Source organism: Elaeis guineensis, chromosome 4 (genome assembly GCF_000442705.2).
Source record: "Elaeis guineensis isolate ETL-2024a chromosome 4, EG11, whole genome shotgun sequence".
Taxonomy (NCBI): Eukaryota; Viridiplantae; Streptophyta; class Magnoliopsida; order Arecales; family Arecaceae; genus Elaeis; species Elaeis guineensis.
In genome coordinates this window covers 122,323,986-122,331,989 of record NC_025996.2, presented here as the reverse complement: position 1 = coordinate 122,331,989, position 8,004 = coordinate 122,323,986, and the positions used below count along the sequence as shown (strand labels likewise).

General features: G+C 34.9%; 1 long non-coding RNA gene across 1 annotated transcript; it reads right to left on the bottom strand.

The window, feature by feature from the left end:
- Positions 1-3,930: 3,930 nt before the first annotated feature.
- Positions 3,931-7,016, bottom strand: LOC140857000 (uncharacterized). The gene is made up of 3 exons (XR_012140491.1): positions 6,700-7,016; positions 4,216-4,476; positions 3,931-4,112 (listed from the first exon to the last, which is right to left on the bottom strand). It is a non-coding gene; the product is annotated as an uncharacterized lncRNA (long non-coding RNA).
- Positions 7,017-8,004: the final 988 nt, after the last annotated feature.

The window sequence follows — 8,004 nt, the reverse complement described above, 5'->3', positions numbered from 1 at the left end:
GACAAGAATCTCTATTGTGTGTGACCTAATTAGTTCTATTCTATCTGATAGTTAGATATACTGTGATCCTATCACAATTCATCGAAACTCCTTTCGATGGGTTGGAATAATTCTAATCTATCCATCAAAGATCATCAATCATCAAGATGATGCTCGACGAGTCTCATAATCCATCAGTGATGCCTAGTAGTATGTAGTGGTAATCCAGCAAAATGAAAGTATTGAACCTCTAAGCATAATTATCGTATGATTCAATCTTCTATCGTGAGTTTCGACTAGACGGAGGTCATAAAAAACTCATCAAAATCTAACGTCAGTCATATGTCAGATTGGCTCAACTCGTTCATTTATGAATTTCGTGGAAACTCCTTTTCAATATTCACACTTGCTTTGATTGAAGACTTTCTAAACTCAGTCTTACGAATCATATAGAACTTCTCTTTTTCTATCAAGATCGATAGATTCTATCCAAGTGCATCCTACTCTTAAATAAATCTGAAGCCACAGTAGCCAACATACACCGTAAGGATTCAAATGGCTAAGAGTTCAAGTTTATGTGTAGTCAAACTATAGTAGCCTCACTGCGAATAGCTGAGGCACCGCTGGTCGAAGGACCACTCATAATACTATAGCATCGAGAAGACCACTGATAAATGAGGAGACATTCAAGTGGTTTCTTGTGTTGGTCACACTCAGTATAAGTTATTCTCTAACAACCACATGTACTCTCATTCCAGTATCCCCATATTACAGACTCGAGCACATCTGTCTTGAAGGAAGGTGATCTATGCACCGATCTAACTATATCGATCACTATCCTCCGTGATGATCCTTTGATCGGAAGCTTTTAGGAATTAATTATCAATAATATATGTCTCAAATTTTAACCCCTTGAGAATATACATTATCATCTGTTAATCTTTTGAATGAATCATGGACACATAAAAATATGATTGAATAAATTTATCCTTTTATTAATTAATAAAGTTTACAAATACAAACTTATGCCCTAAAATTATAATATGCGTCTGCCAACAATGGATTCTAGGGCATACATCCAACAAATTCTCACTTGTATAAAGTCAATTAGCCATATACTTAAGTCCATCTTTTTAAGATGAGCTTCGAACTTCTACTAGCTAAGAGGCTTGTCAGCAAGTCCATCACATTCTATGTGGATTCACTATTTGTATCTCGACAAACTTTTTCTCAAGGTATCTGCATATGATGTGCAGCCACCGCTCTATATGCTTGGACTTCTAGTGAGATCTCACTCTTAACGAGGGCTATGGCATCGTTATTGTCACAGTGTAGTGTGATAGCATCTGATGGCATGACACCTAGCTTCGTGAGGAACTTCTTGAACTAGAATGCTTCTTTAGCAGCTTCAGAGGCAGCATTGTACTCGACTTCGATGGTCAAATCCGTGATGATCAGTTGTTTAAAAACTTTTTCAATGATCAAACCATCATTACATAGGAATATACACCCCGATGTAGACCTTCTATCATCAATATCAGAATGAAGTCGAGTCGGTGTATCCTTCTACTTTCAGCCTCGATCCTCCTCAAAGATAAGAATAATCCTTAGACCTTCTCAAGTACTTAAAGATATTCTTCACCGCAATCCAATACTCTTCGTCTGGATTCGATTGATATCTACTCGTGACACTCACGACAAGGGCTATATCAGGTCAAGTACATAGCATGACATCATGAGACCCCATATAGTCGAAGCATAAAGGATATTGCTCATGCATTGGATCTCTCAGGTGTGGCAGGATATATCTTCTTAGAGAGATAAATCTTATACCTAAGAGGCAAAAATCTTCTTTGGGAGTTTTTCATGCTGAACCTCTTCAGTACCTCCTCTATGCATATTTTTTTGTGAAAGTCCTAGCATTCTTTTAGATCTATCCCTATAGACCTTAATTTCAAGAATGTATGATACTTTTCTTAGGTCTTTCATAGAAAATTTTTTTGACAACCATACTTTGATCGAGGTCAATATGAGAATGTCATTTTCAATCAGGAGGATGTCATTCATATACAGTACAAGGAATGTGATAGCATTCTCATTGATCTTTTGTACCACATGGCTCCTCTTCATTTTTGATAAAATCAAACAATCTGATCACATTATTGAAGTAAGTGTTCCAACTCTAAGATGCTTGCTTAAGTCCGTATATAGATCTTTATAGGTTGTAGACTTTGTGAACATTATCACTGGATATAAAACCCATAGATTACTCTATATAGATATCTTACTCAAGATATCTATTTAGAAAGGTAGTTTTTACATCCATCTATCAAATTTCATAATCGTAGTATGCTATAATAACTAGTAATGTCCAGATGGATTTCAGCATGGCTACCGACGAGAAGATTTTTGATAGTCAATGTCTTCACATTGACTATAACTTTCACTACCAGCCTTGCCTTATAGATCTCTACCTTATCATTCGAACCTATTTTTTTTTTGTAAATCCATTTACATCCAATAGGTACTATACTTTAGGTGGATCTACTAAAGTCTAGATATGGTTGGAATGCGTAGAGTCAATTTCTGACTTTATTCTTCCTTCTATTTCTCAAAGTCTACATCTAACAGCACTCATTAAAAGTTTTGGGATCATCTCTATGGTCTCTATCTCTCATAAAGAATGTTTCTTCTACATGCTCTGTAAGTATACCTAAGTACCTTTCAAGAGGATGAGAGACCCTATTAGATCTATGAGATAGAGGAGGTTCCACATCTACTGGCTCACTATAAATGGATTTAGGCTCTTGGACTCGATGCTTTTCAGAGATTCTCTCTCTAAGATCAATTTTTCTCTCACTCCTCCATCTTGGATAAACTATTTTTTAGAAAGATAGTATGATGGCTTATAATCACATTGTGATCCTGTAAAAGGTAAAAATAGTATCGCATGAATTCTTAAGATATCCTATGAAACGAGTCCTAATTGATCTAGCCTTTAACTTGTCCACCTACTGTTGTTTGATATGGTCCGAACATTCCCAAATCTTGAGATAATCAAGGCTTGATTTCTTACCATTTTATAACTCATATGGTGTTGTAGGAACAGATTTAAAGAGAATCTTATTTAAAAGATAAATTATAGAAAGTAATGCATATCTCCCAAAAAATAATCAGAAGATCTGTGAAGCTCATTATGGATCAGATCATATCCAATAGGATTCGATTCTTTCTCTCGGATATCTCCTTGAGCTGAGGTGTTCAAGGAGGTATCCACTGTGAGGCTATACCATTATCTTTGAGATATCTATAAAATTTTTCACTAAGATATTCACCTTCTCAATCTGATCGAAAAATCTTTATGAGTTTTTTAATTTTTTTCTATTTCATATCTAAACTCCTTAAACTTTTAAAGGCTTCAGACTTGTGTCGCATCCAGTATACAAATCTATACTATGAATAATCATCGATAAAGATTATGAAGTAAAGATAGCCACCCTAACCTGCACATCAAATGGATCATATACATCAGTGTGTACCAAAGCTAATATTTCAGTGACACTTTCTCATGTCCCATAAAAGACAGCTCGGCCATCTTTCCTTGGAGATAGGACTCACAAACTAAATATGACTCAGAAGTCAATGGCCTGAGAAGACTATCCTTCTCTAATTTGTTAATTCTGTCCTCTCCTATATGGCCTAGTCTAATTTATTAATTCTGTCCTCTCCTATATGGTCCAGCCTAAGGTGCCATAGATATTTTTAGTTCAGGCTATCTCTTGGTCTCTTAGATCCTATGGCACTAACTATTTGCTCATTAACATTAACACTCACATCGACATGCAAATGGTAGAGACCGTCAATCAAAAAGGCACGTGCAATAATTTTATTTCTAAAATAAATTATACATAATTTTTATTAAAATTAAAAATATAATTATCCTGTACTAGTACAGACATAAAAATCAAATTTTTACAAGCCATAGGTACATAATAGCAGTCTCTTAAAAGTAAAATATATCCTAACGATAGTCGCAGAGGATAGGTGTCCACAGCCATAGCAGCAACTCTTGCACCATTGCTGACTCGAAGAGTGACTTCTCCTTTTCTCAGTCCTCTAACTTTCTCTAGACCCTACATAGAAGTGCACAAGTGAGCACTTGAATCAGATCTAAAACCCAACTAAAAGAAGAGGAAACCATAAGATTAATTTCTATAATGAGCAAATCAAATATACCTTCAGTAGGTGTGTCCTTCTTCTTATTCTTCAGACTTGCCAGATACGCAGGGCAGTTCCTTCTCCAATGATCTTTGATATTGTAATGAAAATATTTTTCTTTATCACTGACCTTCTTCGAAGCTTCCTTCTTTGGCCTACTCTTAGTCTTCTGCTTCTTCACAAGCTTCTTCATCTTTTTTCAAGTAGATTTTCTCTTGAAAGATGAAGCCTGGTCCACAACAAGAATGGTGCCCCTTGAACTCTTCAAGGTTCCTTCAACTATTACCAACATGTTCAATAATTCAGATAGGGTGAAATCAATTTTATTCGTATGGTAGTTTACGATAAACTGCCCATACGAATAGGAAAGGGATTGTAGTATCAGATTTACCTGTAATTCCTTATCTATCATTATTTCGAGCTTCTGAAGCTCTTTGATGTCTTTGATCATTATCAAATAATGATCATGGACCGACTGTCCATCATGCATCATTGCTCTGAAAAGTTTTCTGGAGACCTCAAAACGAGCTGTGCGACTCTGCTCATCCTATAACTTTTATAGGTGAGTCAGCACATCTTTGGCAATTTTCATATCTTCATGCTGATGCTGAAGCTCATTAGACATGGATGTCAAAATATAGCATCTAACCCTATTATCTTCATCCATCCACTTTCAAGTACAGTTCATTGATCAAGAAATGGACGAGCCAATAACATAAGAATTTCCTAATCGAGAATATGGATCAATTTTCTAGAACTAAGAACTATTCTCAAGTTCTTGAGCCAGTCCTTACAGTTGGTTCTGGTCAACCTATTTATATCTAGGATACAGGCTAGTGGGTTGGAAGTTGATATTACTAACTACAGAGAGAAAAGTTTCTAATTAGTTATTTGTACTTAGTATAAGTTTGTTTTAGGGACTTTAATAAACACGCATGACTCCCACTATTTTCTTAAGTCTCTCACACTCTTCAGGTAGAAAATGAAAATTTCTATACGATTAGGGTTTCAAGTGGATACTGTGGTCCTACTGATTTACATGTACCTCATCTAATAGTTATTGATGACATACAAACTAATGAGTGGACAACATCTTGTCCATTGCTTCACTAAGCAAGATACAGTAACTTCAGTCTCTAAGTCCTATAGTCTTATCTAACGGTTATTGGTATATTTTTTAGTTAAGTCAGATCCACCATTCACTAGCAGGTGTAAAGCCATCATTGGATCTCTCACTTAATAGTTATTGAACCCAACCCTATCTCTATTCTAAGACATCTAAAGTCAATAGAGTGGTTGCACCTTCCTGATGCAACCGAACCACTGTAACCAATCGAGAACGATCAATATCAGGAAAGCACCCGCATCTCTATAATGGCGGAAGATTGCTAAACTTAATATTTTGTGAGGAGATTTATTTAGATCTCTTTTAATCATTTACATCTTATACAAATCTTTAGTTGATTAAGGCATGGGTTCAGCTCAAATCATCAGGCACCTAAGTTCAAAAGTAATCACAGTTGGCCAGGTAAGCAAGAGATTGATGGGAGGCTCTCCACTACTAATGGCAATGGTCCTAATTAAATAACCATCAATCAAATTATTTGCCTTAGACACCAACTGATGTTGATCAATTTCTAATTGGGTTAACCTAAGTGATCGAAACTCGAGCCACTGAGCCAAGACTAGATTATAGGTCAAGATTTTAGCACACATGCAAGTTAATTGATTTGATCCTACAACTATTGTTTTAATTTAGAGTAGACCCGACCTAATCACAACCAACTCCTTTATTAGATCAGATTAAGTGCTCATCTCGATTGAGTCGAACATGTGCCAATCAAGAATTCTTAGACTCTAACCAAATTAAAGATCCAAAATAGTCTATCCATGAACCCAAATCATAGAATTTTCAAATCTTGACACAACAATTCAAATCAAAATTTAGATCTGAAACCAATTTCAAATTTGAACAAAACAGGACTTAACAACTTTAGCTCTAAATCTAATTTCAGATCTGAAAGGAAAGAAATTTATTTCAGATTTGAAATAAATTTCGAATCTGAAACAAACACATAATATTAATATATAATGTGTAAAAAATTTTAGATATAACAAACTAAGATGTTCAACATTGTTCTAGAACAATCGTACAACATAACAGGATTATGTCAGGGCAACCTAATGTCAGAACGATATTGAACTTATTAAAATATTTCAGATCTAATTTTTGCAAATTAAATTTTAGATTACATGTATTCATGATCATATCAAAAACTATAGCTCTGATATCACTGTTGGTTTAGATAATTTCATGTATTATTTTGAAATTTTATTTTAGCAATAAAAAATTAAATCTAGATCAAAAATTATTTTTAATCTAGCATGCATCAGATCTAATCTGTAAACCACCTACAATGGATCTATGATACTAACAAGTACATGCATCAGAAATCCGATCTAAGATCATATTTACAAAAATAGGACATATAATCTCCATACCTTTGCATGGGTCGATCTATACCACAGTCGATGATCGTGGATGTCTTAGTTTCTTGAGCCATACACGTATCCAACCTCTACAGGTATCTACACAAGGCTCTTGATCTGATCAGAGATTTCTTGATCTCCCTGGGATGCTAGCTTCCTTGCAGAGATCCACTCTAGATGGTTGATTAAAAATCTTCTACAGATCTCTAGACCCTCTCAGAGAAGAAGAAGATTTTGGAGGAAGAAAAGGTAGAGAAAGAAGAAGAAACTCTTTCTTTTCTCCCTCCTTAAGATCCTGTGCTTAAGATGAAAACCCTAGGAGCCTCCACACCCAAAATCCCATGCCTAAGGATGTCTCATGCCCTTTCTCTCAATTCTCACGATAAAAATCTGAATACACACACAAAGGAAAGGTCCCTTTTATAAATGGCATCCAAGAGAATTTGGGTGAAATCAAACTCCTTCAAGATAAGGATTGAAATCCTCTTTGAATCCAATTCTTATCTCTATCCAATTGGCATTGAGAAGAGGGGTGACATCAGCTTTTGGCATGAAGAAATCTCACACAAAAACCTAAAATGGCATAAGGAATATTGGCATGGAGATGGGGTTGGTGCAAGGATAGAGAGTCCCAGTCCAACTTGATCTCTTGGTGTTTCAATTTGGTTCCACCCAAAGAGAAGAGAGAACCTAATCCAATTAGGAACCCAATATCTTCAATAAAATCTTAATCCAATTAGGAATTAATTAAACCTAAGTCCTAATCAAATCAAAAATTAGTCTCCCTTGCAATTGGATTATTTCATAACTCAATTAGGTTTGATCTAATCAAATCTAAATCCAATCAAATTAAATTTAATTCAATTAGACTTGATCCAAACCTTATTACTCAATTAAATTGAGTCAATCGGCAATCTAATTGATAATTAATCCTCCTACAACTCTGATCGCTGTCATAGGCATCAAAAATAAATCACTAACTCAAAACTATATAGATAGTAGTGAGTTGGAATCGTATCTACAAGGATTGTGTTAATTACGTTTAAGTCGATTAATTTTAGATTAGAGAGTAAGATAAAGATTAATTAAGAGACTACTTAAATTAATAAGAAAGCAAATAAAGAAAACTATTAAAAGTTGTATGCAAGTATGAAAGAAAATTCTCAGGATCTCAACTGCTCTCTTGATAGACAGCCAGTATTCTTCTTAATATACTCTTGATTTGGTATTTAATCAATAGAGATATAACCTATCTTAGAGAGCACGGCCCGTATCCTTAGATCATGACCTATCTCTTAAAGTTATAGGCTACTAAAA